Below are 18,486 nucleotides of genomic sequence, written 5' to 3' on the forward strand. Positions count from 1 at the left end.
TAATCTACAATTACATACAAAAACTGTAGATAAGCATAATTCATAGTTGAATATATTTATTGGTCCATACAAAACTATTCATAATTTTACTGGTCCATGGATAAGAAAAGCATTCAAAAACACTGCTGTGACAATCTACAGCAGCGTTTCTCAAAGTGGGCGATAACGCCCCCTTGTGGGCTGTGAGTAAATCTAGGGGGGCACTGGAGGCAGGGTACCGAACGGTGACCAAAGGCAAAAGTTGGGGTCACTGACAGCAGTTCCCTTTTCTCTGTTAAACGGATAAGAGAAAACATTGCATTTAATGGTTTCCAGATGTTGAGAACAATGTACGGTAAGGGCACAAAGTGTGAGATTCATAGAAAAGTTTTCCTAAGAATGTTTCCAATCCTTTCTCACACAAGAGAAAATGGGTTAGGGGGCGTTGGGTATAACTTTATAGACAAAGGGGGCGGTGGATCGAAAAAGTTTGAAAATCACTGATCTACAGTAACAAGTCTTGCCAAAACATTTCTCAAATCCTTAACTTTTTTGTAACATCCTAGTTACAAAATGCATTTCGAAACTACACCGTTAGGAAAGTTTAATAAACTTGTGAAAAGTTTGGAGAGAATAACAGCTGATATTGCCTTTAGCTTTTTATAAAATCGCGGGAATTGAGTCTGGACTACAATTAGAGTTGTTTAGGCTATCTATAGCAGACTTAATATCGGAAAAGGAAATAAAGAAGTTATCTTACATTGTTGAATAGATGGGGAGTGAAAATTAGCTTCAGGTAAAATGCAAAAGTATCTAGATTTGATATTAAATATATCATAGATTTTCTCATCCGGAAGAAATTTTTATGTGGAGGTAGTTCTTTTTGAAAAGTTAGAAATGAAATGCCAGAAGGTACGAGGATCAGCGGCAAAGTTAGACACAATTCTGTTAAAATATTCTAAAAAAGCGATACGATGTTCCTGGTAATAACATTTTTGTAGTATTCTGTGTATGTATAAATCACGTGGGTTATCATAATGTTTCCATTTGGTCCATTGTTTTCTGACAGTATTGGATAATTTCTTTTTAAGTGTAGAGGAAGCCATCTGTTGGCAGAAGAGTTTATCTTACGGAATTGTAATAGTTTATTAATAGTGGCAGAAAATAAGTTGTAAATTTTATCAGTAAGTTTCTGAGGAGAAATAGGAGAGTAGAGGAAGGTCCAGTCAATCGAGTAAAGGATTTTTGAGGCCTCTGCTCCGTTGAATGAGGCCCAAATGGGAATATTAATGTATTTAGCAGATTGCTGTTTATTGGTATTTAAAAAGACATCTAGACATATTGCATTGTTGTCAGAGTTGAAACCATCAGCGTAACTGGTAGACACGGCACAATTAAAGGTAAAAGCAAGATCAAGAAAGTTATTAATACGAGATGGGAAAAGAATTTCTTAAGTTGAAAAAAATAGAATATTTCATTAAGAAAAAGTGTTCAGTCGGGTCAAGGGAGGAATAGTATGGGCCATTAGAGTTCGAAGAGATGTTAGGCATATTGAAGTCACCGCATAAGATAATTTTAATATTTTGGGAATCAGTAAGAGAGATATCTATGTAAAATTTTAAAAATGGAATCTCTTTTATTATGGGGGGCGTAGATCGAAATGAATATTAGAGTATAGGCAGAAAGTTTGACGGCAAGAATGGAATTAAGACATTCGAATACTTTAACAGGTTTGAGGAAGGGGAAAATCAAAAGGATTCCACCACCACGTTGGACATTACGAGATAACGCAATATGTGAATAACCCAAACTATTAATAAAATTCAACACATCATCAGAGTTTGAGGTAAGCCAACTTTCTGTTAATGTATATAAATCATAAAAATCATTTAGAATCGAAGTAAGGAAGATGCATTTGTTATTAATGGACCTGACGTTTTGGACAAAAATTTTAAAATTTTTTGACGAAGACATGATGGGAAGAAGAGAGGCGCTATGAACAATGACGAAGTAGATCAGGAATTACTATCTATAGATAAAGTGCGGTCGAAGTCTTGACAGGCCTCCTTATACTTCCGACAAGTAATCCAGAAATGGCGGGATGTTTCCGGAGCGCCACAGTTCGGGCAGTCGGGTGAGACGCGTAGACCTCTGGAATAAAGAAACCCGTTTAACAAAGATTAAAACAAGATTAAAATAGTTCATTTTATTTCGCCATATTTAACAATGCATTTCGGATTGGTAATTTTGTAATCCCTCTTTAGGCTCACAGCTTCAGTGTGTAAGGCAGTGGCGTAGCGTGGGTGTCAGTCGCCTGGGGCGGAAGAAAATTTCGCCATCCCCTTATTTAGGTATCTCAATTCAAAAGACTAAAATATACAGTAATTCTAAAGAACTTTTCGGCAAAGAACAATCATCATTATTATGTATTGTACAGGTGTATTGTGTATTTATTGTGAAATTTTGCCGCCCCCTAAAAGTGCCGCCCGGGGCGGGCCGCTCCTGCCGCCCCCACTACGCTACGCCACTGCCTGGGCGTCGATGCGGTTCTTCGATGGTCGATCGACGGTGGCCCCGGGACAGTGGCGTTGACAAGTCTGTAAGGCACGCGGCGACTTCGTCCGTTGGCATCGGGGACACGGTCTAAGTCCGAAGTGGCACGGGTTACAGGTTGGCACAATAAACGAGAAATTGTTTTTTTTTTTTTTTTTTTTTGCGCGCGTTGACACACTTAACCGAGTGCCAGGTGTCCTCCATTGTCAGAGATTATATCAATCTCCGTTCTTTCTTTCGTCCATTTGATTGGTCATTCTCCCTCAATCACGCTTCCCTGGTTACTAAACGTAACGAGATTCTTACCTGGAGCGGGAGAAAAGTCAAAATCGAAGACGAATTCGATCTTTCACCGACGACTTCCTTCCGCGATTTATGTTTTCTGCCTGGCAGTTTGACATAAACAATGGGTGTCCGACTACAAACGACTTTTACCTGTTTTTTTAAACTAATAAATTTTTCTCTAAATTAACCGTTTTTTCGCGTCTTTCGTGACAGGTCAGACCTGTCCGGAACCTCACATTTCCATAAAAGTTTTAAACAAATACTGGAAATGACAAAAATAAACAATTTATGTATTTTAGTTCTGAAATACAAATTGATACGATACAAACAATAATAGAAAAACTTGTTTTTCTTAATTTTTTATAAACTAACTCTATTCGGCGATTTTTTCCGCAAAGTCGTTAATTACTTTATCATAAAAGTCGCTGGTCGTCGGCTCCATCAACGTATTTAAAAGTTCTTTTTCTATCGAAAGCAACGCTAGCGACGACAATTTTTCCTCCGACCGAGTGTTCCTGCCCAATGTACGAATTTGCTCCGTGGTCGAAAAACTGCGCTCAGCAGACCCACCGGTAGATGGTACCGTAAAAATTAATGATATTAAATCATGTAATTTTTTTAGTATTGTTCGGATCGACATTAATTATAATATGTTTTATGTTTAAGAGTTACTTGTCAATATATATAGTCCGGACACGAATATAAATATTGCGATTCGCTACGTAATTTAGATAAATCAAAAAATTTCCCATAAAATTTACTTAATTTAAAGAATTAAAACACGCTTGGAAAAGTTGTTTTTCATAATATTAAAATTATTAACATCTAAAAGTGATAAAAATTCTAAAGAATTTATGTCTGAAAATCTGTCAATATAATTACAATATAATTAAATATAACTGTGCAAAGAAACGTACATAAAAATAACATTTAATACTCTTTTCTTTTTAAATCTTAAACAATTCACTTAGTCAGACAGCTCCCTACCAGTGGCTAAGGGATAGAATCGTTGGAAGCGTTACACGTGTGCAGCTTCTACCTGCTAAACCGGCTAAGGTTGGTGCTCTGCAAAGCGCATGCGCCAATTCCCTCTAGCTGCTTTACACTGTTCGGTTATTCTCGCCGTGGAAGTTGTCTCGTAAGCGCTTCCATTCCGCTATTGATATTCGAATATACATTAGCAATCTTATCGTTTTTTCCACATGTAGTATAAAAATTCGTAATAAGATACATAATGCAGCTATAATAAAATATTAATTTTAATTAATTCAAACTACGTTAAAATATGAAAATTTATATTTTAGAAACTACAAGTGAAGGTCATTGGAAGGTGAAAGCGGCGCGTCCACCGCTACCAATGACGCACGCTACTGCAATTTTAAAATACAAATTTATGAATTTTATTCCTTGAGTTATCATATTTGCCGACATTTTACTTAATAAATAATTAAAATAATATTACGGGTAATTATTGCTTAAAATATTAACTTTATATTTAATAAAAAAATTTGTTATCGTTATGCCATATAACTTTGGTTAATGTTACCCTAGGTATACAGAATGGCGGCTCGTCTCTGACTCCAGCATAAAGATGCGAGAAAACGTGCGTCCCCACTGTTTCCTCGCTTCTGTATGCTGGAGCCAGAGACTAACCGCCATTTTGTATACCTAGGGTAAGATTAATCAAAACGTTATTGAATAACCGCCTTGAATGTCAAACTGTTTAAAGCGTGATTAAGTTAAAAAGCAATTATTCTTCTTACCTATTAAATTAATATAAAATAAAGTGATATTCAAAGTATCGAAAAATAATAATCACGTGATTTAAGATATTACCGTTTTATTAGACGAAAAAGAAATAACCCATACATCGAAATCATACGTCACTGACCTGTTTAAGAACTAAGAATATAAGTAAAAAATATATAAATTTGTTAAAATGACCTTTACGATTGTGCTAAAAATGTAAAAAGCTTTCATGTGAAGATTGTTTCACTATTTTAAATACACCGATAGAGAAAGCATTTAAATACGTTGCAGAACATTTCATTTTTTGAGTCGTTTATCATCTTAACACTTTCAGAATAAATTATTACTTTATTGTTCGTAAACAGTTTATGAACATCCCGTTTTAAATCATGAAAGTTTCAATTTTATGTTTTTAAGAGTGTTTCTAAATCTAATTAACAACACACGGTAGGTTTAAGTTTATTTTACCAAAGATGAGAAACGTGATAGTTGGAAACTTAAAATCGTAAATGAAACTACGAAAATTATCAAAAATATAGAAAATACAACACCCATTATATCATCAAGATCAAAGAAAAACATTGCGCAGAAGATAAAACTTGTCACATACACTCCGAAACAATATGCGGCTGAAAGATATATTTCACAAACTAGGTTTACTTCTCGTATATAAGTCCATAAATCCCAATGAGTTTTGTTCAAAGTTTCGATTTTAGTATTAAGGAAATTTTCTTCTTTTCTCAGTTTATCGACCACATCAGATAAATACACGAATCTCTTCGAGAGCATGACTGCACCTGCCCCTGCACCTATAACAAGTATACAGCAATCTAATTGTCTAATTACATAAATGCACATTAATGTGATATTCAGGTTACAGAATGCCAGCTCAAACTCTGAGTCAGTTATTTCTTCAAAGTTGGATAAAGAAACAAATCAATTACAATAATGACTGGAATTATTGAAAAAAATAAAACTGTGGCTACAAATAAAAAAATATCTGAATGATATCTGTCATTTCTTTTTCTTCTCTTTCATATCCACTGTTATTTCTAGGTAAATAAAGTCTCTTTTTTTAAAACAAACTGAATTGAACTAGTGTAAAAATACCAATTGTAACTAATATAAATTTTATCAGTATTTGATTGTTAGGGAACATTCGAACTAATCCGACACACACTAAATCGTCCGTTATCTCTTGGGTAGCAAGTACTAAGTTCGTCCACATAAATATCTCTATAGTAGTTTGGTACAAAGGATTTAACTTCGACAGGTATTTTCATTTCTTGGCAGACTTGCTACAATTGCAATACATCATTTTAATCCCAAATGTTTCTAACGACCAGAGAACTGGTCGTAGAAAGCAAACAATGCACAAACTGTGCTTCTGGTTACTTGGATACATATTTTACTTTTAGCTATCGAAAGAGAGAATGTAAATACTAAACATTTTTTATCTTCAGTTCTGCATCTCTAATGCAACATATTTCTCTACATAAACTAAACGCAGGTTTTCTTAAAAGAGAAAACTTTTTTAATACGGTATTATGTAAACACTTGATTTGTGTTGTATTGCGGTCACCCGACTAAAATTGCTTAGAAAACGTATTAAACCAATGTCTTAAAATCCTGTTATTTTCTTTTTAAATTTTAAATATTCTAAATATTTAAAATTTAAAATATTAAAATTTTAAATATTATCGTTTATCTTCTATTTCGCTTGGTACAAGACAATTGAGTCAACTGCCAATTTGTGGAACCTTGGATAAAAGTAAATTAATTTGATGCTTTTAGATATCGATATTGTGTATTTCCTATTTTACTATTGATGCGGTTTTGACACGTGACTGCGATACAAACAGAAATCAATCGTTTGCGTAATATCCTATTCAATAATACTTTGTGTTTTAATAAAATCTGCATTTGTTTATTTTAGGGCTGCGTATATTAACGATGAATTAGTGAATTAACCGTTTAAGGTTTCAATTAAAATAAAATTTGTATTTTGTTCAATTAAATCACGATTTATTTAGGTCTTATAATATTGCTAATGATGAATAATAATAAATCTGTGAAAGAGCTAAAATCAAGTTTAAGTTAAAGGTTAATTTATAAAATTTCCACTTTTTACACATTAAATTAGTCTGTCACTCATAACTTTTTTAAACTTTTTTCACCCTGTGAAAAAAGTTTTAAAAAGTTCTGATTAAATTTAGATTCGTCTGCCAGAAATAATGCGGTCTCAGAATAAAGACGAAGGGATTACGAGTAATCCGCAAGATCAATTGTTTTTTTTTTCTAATATTAAAGCTGTAAAAAAATTGATGTCCAGGAAAGTATTTAAAACTTATAAAATTTTAAAAATTAAGCAGGTAACGCTTAAATGAAATGTCGACAGAATGTATTAAACTGCGTCAGAGTCGAGAGTCAAATTTTGAAGTTTCGTTAAAACGTTCACTTTTTGAGATTTCAAATGTTTCCTAAGTCTTCACTAGACGACACTGAATGCAGTATTTCATTTTTCTGTATTAAGTCTGCTTACATTCAAGCTTTCACGTCAGTGTCTGAGTCAGCCTCTGAGACAAAATTACGTTATTGTATTAAGTCTCCAACGTTAACTTTACAAGATGACTTCTTTCCAGCTAAAAGTTCAGTCAAGACAGACAGCGCTGAATCTATCGCACTCAGACCCTTTAAAAAAATATTTAAAAATTATTATGTATACATAAACAGATTTCTGTATTTAATGATTTTTAAGAATAACTTACAAATATATTTGCACAGATGTGGTTATAAATGATATTTTTAACGACGTGCATACACAATGTTTAATAAAGGGTAAAAGAATATACTGAAAGAACTTACTCGAATAAAGAAGTTCTTTTTAATGTAAAAGAATCCGCCGACGTCTATTCCAAATGGAGTTTTACCATATCTTTTCATAAAATTCAGCATCTTTTTAAAGAAATAAAACTTTTTAATGTATTACATTTATAGGCCAATCGAAACAATTTGAATTTATTCGCATTACCTTCATTTTGGTTTCTAACGGTAAATCAGCAGAACACAATCTATCGATTTCGATGAATTTTCCGTAAAGCTAGGAAAATTAAAATTAATATCATCAATCAATTATTTTTCGAAAATATCTTATTTATATTAATTAAATAATTATAATAATAATTATTATTTATTAATCATTTGTGAAGTATAAGCCAAGGGTGCCCAACCGTTTTGTTTCTCTGGGCATCATTGGAAGAGGTCGTGGAGTTTTGGCCGCAAGTATATATAATATACTGGCGGCCAGAGCCGGATTTAACAATCAGAGGTCCGTGGGCACAAATACTGTGGGGGACCCCTTCAAGAGTAGGCAAATTTGATGATTTAGAAAATTTACACAAAATACTGTACTTTCAACTAGATTTCAACTAGGAAGTTGTAAATTTCATTTAAAAATAAGTAATATATATATATAAAAAATTTTAAAAGTCAATTCCTACTTAGGTCAACGAAGAAAAATTTTATTCTAGTTACTTTTTATTAAATAATTACAATTAATATAAATATGTATATACATACCCTAAATATCTTATAAGAGAAATTTTTTCTCCCATATAAAACTAAAATTAATTAATTAAATTTAATTAATGAATTAATTTTTGAAAAAACTGTATTAACATCACGTTTCATCCACTACAAGTTTAAAAAAATGTATTTGAACTTGTGTGGATGAATAAAAAGTATTTTATTAACGATTAAAAATTTGAACAAGATATATAAATATATATAGGGAGAGTGTTAACTAATAGTAGGGATTTAATAAGGTTATTTTAAACATGCATATATTTTATTGTGTAAAACTAATTATTTTAATTTAATTGAAAAATACCTATATAAAATTTTTTCCCGAAATTTTCCGATGTTTCATAGGATTTTTCCCGGGTTTGGTTTTCTCTGCCCGTGGCCCTCATGATTAGGCCACATTAGGCTGTCGCGGTAATTAAAAAATAAATTATGTTTAAACATAGTTTTGTGGGGGCCCTGGGCACCGGCCCCAAATGCCCTTATGTAAATCCGGCCCTGCTTGTGGCTGAAGTATATTGTAGCCCAATCCTTAATTATACAAGTATCTTTAAGGATTAACATGTCTAGATTATAGTAATAAGTATTAGAACTTTATCACGAAAAAGGATATTTTAGAAAATTGCTTCAATTTTTATTTAGGAATAGATACATTCATTTATTATAAAGGAGACAAACAAGAATTTATTTGAAAAACATAAATATTTGTTTTATTTGGGTCTATAATTAATAGAAAACGACGAACACCATTTTAAAGTGCATTTTTACTTTACTAATAAATTTATAAATAACGTGTAGCCCAAAAAGTAGCCAATGCGCCAAATGATATTTTTTACGCCGAACTAAAAGAAGGGTAGCCAAATTTGGCGCAAAGTAGTCAAATCTTGCAACGCCGGAAGGAATACTAAATAAAGCTGGAGTTGGGACTCAAAGGATGGTAGATCCAAATGTGGGAAAAAGAGAGAAAGGACAAAAGATGGAAAAATTAAGGATCAATATTCGCATAACAGAAAGACTTTTTAACCTTTCTCACTACTTTCTATCTTTTGGCCTTTCTCTCCTTTCCCGGAATTTGAGTCTATAATCCTTTGAGTCACAACTCCAGCTTTATTTAGTATTGCTTCCTCATTCACACGTTTCCAAGTATTTGAAAATATTCCTTTCCACTCAAAAATAAAATATGTGTACAAGTTTACAGGCTTTGTGAAACTTCTTTTTTCAGTTTATGCCGTTGAGATAAATAAATAAAAATAAAAATTTTAAAAAAATCTGTCGGTTTTGTTCACACGTTTATTGGGCCGCGGGTTGGACATCCCTGGTCTAAGCCTTCTGTGGAATATTCTAGTTCGTCGGGCTATACAAAGGGACTTTCTCGAAAATATGGTGTTACGTTATAACTTATAAGAAATAACAGAGAAAAACCATTAAACTTAAAAATAAAAATTTTAAGGAAATTGCAAATCATTATCTGAAAAAAAAATGGATTTAGATGACGATTTGTGTGATGTTTGAAATACATTTGAAAATCCAAGTATTCACTTGTAACAAAATGTTAAATATAATTGTCTATTGAACAAACGTATGTATAAAACATTCACTAAAACATTACTCTTCATTCTAAGAAATTAAGCACTTCTTAATTCATATTTTTCTTTTCTTTTAGACGTCATAAGACCATTGATACCCTCCCCGAAAATAACACCAGTAACAAACGACTAAAATCAATAGAAATGTCGAAAATTTATACTTAAATATAAGCAATATATATATATATAGGGTGTTTCAAAAGTTTCCATACATATGTGAGACAAGCAGAGGGTCAGGGGCACTTCTGACGCGTTTACAAATTTCATTGATGATTTACAAAGGTCTTCGACCTTGCGGTCACAGCTGCTGATTGTGGCTGATTGTTGACAGTTGAAACAATTCAATGTAACTTCTATGTGGTCGGTGTTTGTGGACTGCGATCGACGTGGGTCTCACCTTTCTGATGTCTGCTGCAGGATCTCGATGCACAAAGTTCATTCGACCTTTAGTCCTCAAAAAAAATGTCCGACGACTTTCTTCCTATATATGAGAGGTAAACGTGCTACCAAAAAGTCATAGCTAAATACTCTCTCTCTCTCTCTCATTGTCAGGGTTTACACTTTCGCCCATCTGCTCCAACCCTGGCCTATCTTGCCCATTTGCTCTAATTCGCCTATAATCTACGTTGAGCGCATTTTCTACAGGAAGGGATGTGCAGTTTGGTCGACTTCTCTTTGATTCTTCGTCTTGGGAGTCTATTTTCGATCCTCTAATAAGACCTAGTATGAACAATATGGTCCGTTACAAGTGTCCGAAGTGAAGCAGGTAAGGTGAAAAACTGTTGCTTCTTCACCTTGACCGGGTTTTTTTGTATCCAACGGGGGCTCGGCCTGTCCTGTCTCGACGTTAATTCTTTTTATTTCTGTCTTCGTATACTCTTCCGTTGTTCTCCATTCTATTGTTCTTAGCCTGACTGATCTTAGGTCCATATGCACTGCACGAAACTTCTTAAATTGTCCCAAAACCTGTCTAAGGCGGACAAAACCTGTCTAAGCCGAACCTGTATAATACGGACAAACCTGTCGAAAGCCTGGAAGGAGGCTTCACCTTACTTCCGACACCAGTGTGAAATAAGTAGAGGCTCAGAAATTAATCCTCTCTGACCACTTACTCTGCACGAGTTGGCAAAACCCGATCTCTTTGCCGTTGGATGGCTAGGAGGGCAAAAAGTGAGTGGGGAGGTCTGTCGGTAAGTCGACAGGCGGTTCGAATTGACAGGAGACAGGTTAACAAAACAAAACATTTATTGAATAACTAGAATAAAACACAAAGCGATTACAAACTATTCTACGATAAACTATGAGATTAAATGCGGTTAACATACGCTTGAATGCAATTATATGCAAGTTTAACTAAGACTGCTATGCGTTAAGCCTATTGTCGTTGCGGGAGAGAGAGTTTACATAGGTCCTAACAAAATACCTCTTGGTGTGAGATTGGATGATATAGTCGCTGATGATATGGCTGGAGTGTAGCGGTCGCCAATGATATGGAAGAGTCGCTGAAGGTTTTCTCTGACGGGATTCCATTCCTGGGCATGGAGACAGACACAAGTATAGAAACAACTTCCTATGCGAGCGCGCCAAGTTTCCGGTCCCGCGAGCTTTTATAGTGTTAGTGTGGGAAGCGGTTGGTTGTTGACAATGACTTGCAAATTCTTGACAGCTAAGTGTCAACTTTTCCATCTAACTGTTGATAGTTACTGGAGACCTCTGCTCCGTTTCTCCGCTAGGAGATTTTTTTTTATCTGTGATTGTTTACAATATTTTTGAACAAAAAATGAAAGTTTTCTTTCATTTCCAAAAATTTTCCCGCTAAAATCTGCGGTCTCACACCATGCTTTGCTTTCTTTCTATGTGTGCACATGTCACGCAGCGATGTTTGAACTCGTCCCGCGCAGATTTTTGTCGGGAAACGTCTGTATTTCCGTCAGGAAACCATGTCGGTCGGAAATTTTTGTCGACCCCAAAATTTCAAGAGCGAGAGAGAACTCCGAAGATTAAAATTATACTTGGATTATAATTTTAAAGAAAGCAAAGGATGGTGTAAGACCGCGGATTTTAACGGAAAAATTTTTGTAAATGAAAGAAAATTTTCATTTTTTGTTCAAAAATATTGTAAACAATCACAGATAGAAAAATTTGCAAGTCATTGTCAACAACCAACCGCTTCCCACACTAACACTATAAAAGCTCGCGGGACCGGAAACTTAGCGCGCTCGCATAGGAAGTTGTTTCTATACTTGTGTCTGTCTGCATGCCCAGGAATGGAATTCCGTCAGAGAAGACCTTCAGCTACTCTTCCGTATCATTGACGACCGCTACACTCCAGCCATATCATCAGCGACTATATCATCCAATCTCACACCAAGAGGTAATTTGTTAGGACCTATGTAAACTCTCTCTCTCGCAACGACAATAGGCTTAACGCATAGCAGTCTTAGCTAAACTTGCATATAACTGCATTCAAGCGTATGTAAACCGCATTTAATCTCATAGTTTATCGTAGAATAGTTTGTAATCGCTTTGTGTTTTATTCTAGTTATTCAATAAATGCTTTGTTTTGTTAACCTGTCTCCTGTCAATTCGAACCGCCTGTCGACTTACCGACAGACCTCCCCACTCACTTTTTGCCCTCCTAGCCATCCAACGGCAAAGAGATCGGGTTTTGCCAACTCGTGCAGAGTAAGTGGTCAGCGAGAATTAACCCCCGACCCTGTGCTTATCTCAGATATACAAAGCTGAAATGTAACTTTACTCACAAAACATTAAAATGTCAGCATTAAGATTTGTGTCAGTGGATTGATAGAGTAAGGTAACGGAACAAACACATGGATGATTTGCCAATGGGGTAACTTCTAGCAGGACTTCCTACGTGGAAACTAGATTCTGTTTAGGTGTGAAACACGTAAAGAAAACCCAGAACACTGCATGGTGACCAGCCCATTGATCAGGTACGAATCAATAACCAACTACCAGTGTTCAATAGTTTCATTTATTCGGCCACTAAAGGGCTTGATTTGTGTCAATGTATGGAGACTTTTGGAACAACCTGTATTTGTTAAAATAATTCCTACAGCTGTGCTTAAAATGAAAAACTCTTCATGTAAAGATTGTTTCACAAAGCCGATATTTTGAATACACCGATAGAAAAAGGACTTCGTTATGTTAAAAGACATTTTATCTTTACAGACGTTTATCGTCTTAACACTTAGAATAAATTATTACTTTATTGCTCGTAAATCGGTTATAAACATCCCATTTTAATTCATGAAAGTTTCAATTTCTTTTTCGCGAATGTTTTTAAATCTAGTTAATAAGAAATATGTTTAAGTTTAACTTACCAAAGATGAAAACCGTGAAAGTAGGAAACTTAAAATCATAAATATGACCACGAAAGTTATCAAAAATATAAAAAATACAAGTCGCATTATTTTATCAAATTCAAAGAAAAACACTGCGCAGAATAAGAAACTTGTTTCATACACTCCGAAACAATATGTGGCTGGAATATATGCTTCACAAACTAAGTTTACTTCTTGTATATAAGTCCATAGATCCCAATGAGTTTCGATCAAGGTTTCGATTTTAGTTTTTAAGAAATTTTCTTCATTTCTCAATTTATCGACCACATCAGATAAATACACGAATCTCTTCGTGATCATCACGGCCAATGTTCCCATAACAAGTATAAGGAAATCTAATTGTCCAATTACATAAACGATCGTTAATGTGACATTCAGATTACAGAATGCCAGCTCAAACCCTGAGTTAGTTATTTTCTTCAAAGTAGGATAAACAAACAAGTCACTTATAGTAATAATTACAATTATTGAAAAAAAGTAAACTGTGATGACACAAATAAAAATTTTGTGAATTACATCTGTCATTTCTTTTTCTTCTCCTTCATATCCACTGTTATTTCTAGGTAAATAAAGTTTCTTCCTTTTAATCAAACTGAATTGAAACACTGTAAAAAAACCAATTGTAGCAAAAATACATTTTAGAAGTATTTGATTGTTAGGAAACACTCGAATCAATCCGACACACACACAGAAATTGTCCGTAATCTCTTGGGTAGCAAGTACTAAGTTAGTCCACATAAATATTTCTATAGCAGTTTGGTACAAAGGATATAACTTCGACAAATGTTTCCATTTTTTGGCTGGCTTCTCACAATTGCAGTACATGATTTTCACTCCAAATATCTCTAATGTGACGGTGATTGGTCGTAGAAAACACACCATGCACAAACTACGCTTCGAGTAATTTGGATACATGTTTAACTTTCAGCTATATAATGACGGAATGTAAATACTAAAAATTTTGGATTTGGATTCAAGTTCAGTTTTGGCGCCTCTAATACAACATCTTCTTCTAAATAACCAAATGCAGATTTTCTTAAAATTGAAAACACCTTTGAATACGATCCGCAAACACAAATCATGTGTTTGCGTATCGGTGATGCAATTTTATCTTTCGATTATTGAATGTATTAAACCAATGTCTTAAAATCCTGTTATTTTCTTTTTAAATTTTAAATATTCTGATCTAAGTGAGTATTCTAATTGTCGTTTATTTTCTATTTCGCTTGATACAAGACAATTGAGTCAACTGCCAATTTGTGGAACCTTGGATAAAAGTAAATTAATTTGATGCTTTTAGATATCGATATTGTGTATTTCCTATTTTACTATTGATGCGGTTTTGACACGTGACTGCGATACAAACAGAAATCAATCGTTTGCGTAATATCCTATTCAATAATACTTTGTGTTTTAATAAAATCTGCATTTGTTTATTTTAGGGCTGCGTATATTAACGATGAATTAGTGAATTAACCGTTTAAGGTTTCAATTAAAATAAAATTTGTATTTTGTTCGATTAAATTACGATTTGTTTCGATCTTATAATATTGCTAACGATGAATACAACAAATAATAATAATAAATTCAAAATAAGGCTAAAGAAAAGTTTAAATTAAAGGTTAATTTATTAACTTTGCAGTTTTTACACATTAAATTAGCCTGCCCATACTACAGTCCCACGGTCATACCGATCTCACGCAAACATATTTGACAATCACTAATAACTTTTTTAAAACTCTTTCCTGCCCTGTGGGCAAATAGAGGCCCTCTTTTAGAGAGCCCATTATTGGTTCGGCCAAGTCCACAGTAAAGTGGCCAAGATGATGCCGGAAGAGGTGCGACATATCCAGACAGACCACCATTCGAAAAATTGTTGGGGTTTTCCGGCCAGTTGAGATTCGATCCTGGATCCCCCATAACGGTATGTTGTTTGTACTATCTCTCGAAAAGAGTTTGTTCTATCTTCATCTGTTGTTACGTTACATTCATTTGGGTAAACATGGGTTAATTGCGTTTTACAATTTTCTTTTAATAAATGCAATTTAGTTAAGAGTTTTGGGACGGACTGGCTACTTGAAAAACATGTGTAAGGTGGTCTGTTTCTCTCTCTTCTTCAACACCTGTCGGAAATGATGGGCTAGGGTGTCATTGTAGAGATCATCGATCCTGTTGGCCTCAGCTGTGTTTGGATAGTGAATGTTGGTAAACTCCTGAACCTCTCCTCATTTGACAAGGAAGTCCTTGATGGCAGCAGTTGAAATTAGTTGATTGGATTGCTCCTCCTTGTCGCCAGATGAAACTTCCCTTTGAGCTTCATTATGTTCCTGGGCCAGAAGTGCTTGGAGCTCTTCAGTTGTCAGCTCTTGGTGTTCTTCAATGAGTTCCTCTTACGTCTTCCATTTCCATTTCCAATTCCAACTTTCGGGCCGTCAAGATGATCTGCACCACTTCTGTATCCTCAGCTGGTTCTTCCTGGGTCCATTCAGGAACAAGCCTCTTCCAGGCTGAATTGAGATTCTTCTGCGTGTCTTCTCCCCAGGCCTTCTCATCCAGAGTCTGATTGCCACAAGAACATCAAACTTCTCTTTCCAGAACTTTCGGTCAGTCGTGTCTCCACAAAGCTGACATTCTTCAAACACCTTCATGAAGAGCTCTAGTGTACAGTTTTTTGAAGTTGACAATGATTGCTGATCCATTGGCTGAGGATGGCAGTGGTGATTGCTGGCAGATACTGAACCTTGATGAAAGGATAGCTTTCTTCCAGGATCTCCTCCAGGACTTTTGGGTGACCAGGGGCATTGTCCAGTATCAGTAGAGCTTTGAGCGGCAGCTTTTAGTCCAGCAGGTATTTCTTTACAGCAGGAGCAAAGGTTTCCAGGATCCATTCCTTGAAGACAACCTGGGTTACCCAGGCTTTTTGGTTAGACTTCTAATGGACAGGCAGGTTGGACAAAGAAGAAGAAGGAAAAGAAAAAAAACAGCTTACTCTTCTGCAGCCAAAATACCTACATTAAGAAGCTATTCTGGGAAGCCAAGAAGGGGAAAACATCTAAAAAAAGCAGATTGTCGTTGGCAACGGCAAAAGAGTGGAAACATCATTCGCACTTGTTCACAGAAAGTCCGTTGCTCGAGTCACGTAACGGCCAAACAGAAAGTCCGTTGTTCGCAGCGTCCGTTATTCGAGGCGTACAGTACGTTATACGAGGCACCACTGTATATATATACCGTATATCTCGGCGGATAAGACGACCTTCAGATAAGACAAGATATAAATTTGCGTCAGATTTTTATAGTTTTAGCATATATCTGTCCTATAAGACGACCTCCAAACTATCAATGGCCTATGAATTTAGTTTATATCAGCGATCACCATCTGAATAATAATACTGTATAGCGTATACGGAATTATGTCCTATTTGTAATTTTTCGAATGAACAAATTTTTTCTTGCACTGCCTTGCGATTGTTGCAAACATTCGCACTGATTCGGGCATTCGGGTAATGACCTTGACTATTCGCAAAAACGTCGTATGGGCTATTCTATTTTGGGCACATACCCTACTCTCTGCTAGTAAATAATTACGGTTTGTCTGTTTTTTATAATGGTTTTAATTTATATAAATTTCAATCTAATTTTTTTTTGTATCTGTCCTATAAGACGACCCGGATTTTCGGGGCCTTTTTTATGATTCAACTATCGTCTTATCCGCCGAGATATACAGTATATATATACTAGACATGGGCAAATGCGGCTCTTTTTGAGTTACATGCAGCTCTTGCTGAAAGTGTTAATTTCTGTTTTTTATTATTATTTTTATAATTTTGTGAAAATATGTTTATTAAAAAAATTCAATATTTGTTTTATATTATATTTATATTATATAATAAAATCGCGCGCCTTACCAAACTATCCACCACGACAGTACAGAACTGCGGCTCCGATGCATTTTGCAAAACCTACATTTCGGCTCCCACTGAACTCTTGCTTGCCCACCCCTGATATATACATTGCGATAACTTGCTCTTATAATATTTTCCAGATTATTTTTTTATTTTCGGAACCATTATTTAAAAATGCAGACTCTGTAATAATCATTATGCTTAAATTCTTTAATATAACCAATATGTAATTCGGTGTTGGATCCAATACAACAGTTGGATTGTTAAAATGAGCCATCTTGCACGTGCCGAGAGAGGCAAAACAAATTATACAAGACAGCTGTTCATACCCAAATGGCTCTTAACGTTCGCATCCAGGCACAACATATGGAAGAAGTCTGACACCAAATTTCTTTATAGATTCCGCAGACGAAATTTTACTTTTCCGGCTCTGTTATATATAACAGAGGGAAAGTTTGACGATTGACTGAAAAATAATCCCTAAGATTTTTACATTTTTAGACTCGGTCGACCTTAATACGTTGATAAATGCAAAAAAAAAAAAAAAAAAAAAAGAAACGGAGTTTTCGTTTCTGTGTGTGTGTGTGACTAAAAATCCAGTAACGTATCTTTCTTTTAGGCTCCATATCATTGCTATCATTGTCAATATTTAATAATACTATTTGAATCCTTGCCATCCTACATCTACCTATTCTGTACGTCAACTTCTAACTCATTACCTCTAAGTCATTATCTGCCTGTAAATACGATCCTAAATATTAATTCTTTTTATTCTATATCTTTAATGTTTTACTTTTTTGTTTCTATGTTGTCTACTTGGACGTTGTTTATAAATAGAACTTAATAAATATAATAAAAAATTAAAATAAAAAAATCTAGCAAAGAGTTGCGTAACTTTCCCGGCTTTTATGAAATTTTATTTTTAAAATAACATTTGTATTATTAATGAAGTTAAATGTACGATATTGCAATTGAAATTATTTGTTTCTATTATGAAACTATCGGAATCAAGATAATTTTTTTTTAAATTTCCACGCTGTGAGCGGTAAGAGGGCCTGTTTTTTAGCAAGCCCATTATGGCTTCTGCCAGGCAGGCTATATAGCGGGTGTTGCGAGACGGAGCTAACTTAACGGAGAACGAAAAATTTTGGGGGTTTTTCGACTCGTCCGGATTAATTTTGGGTACTGAGCGGTAAAATGCCACTTTAATCGCTTGGCCATTCGGCCAATCACAATAGTTTGAAACTTGACAATTTATAAAGTACAGTATTATAAACTCATGATTATATTTTTCACATATTTTTAAATACTCTTTCTGTAGTAAAATTCTAAGGAAAATTGCAGTTGGATATATACGAAGATCAATTAATAAATAATGACAACTATTTCTTATTTCAAAACTACAAAACCAATATGTACGATGAAACGTCTATTTTAATCCTCATTATATTATGAACAGTTTGACATAGTTGAAACTTGTAGGCT

The sequence above is a fragment of the Centruroides vittatus genome, unplaced genomic scaffold (genome assembly GCF_030686945.1).
Source record: "Centruroides vittatus isolate TY-2023 unplaced genomic scaffold, ASM3068694v2 contig_290, whole genome shotgun sequence".
Taxonomy (NCBI): Eukaryota; Metazoa; Arthropoda; class Arachnida; order Scorpiones; family Buthidae; genus Centruroides; species Centruroides vittatus.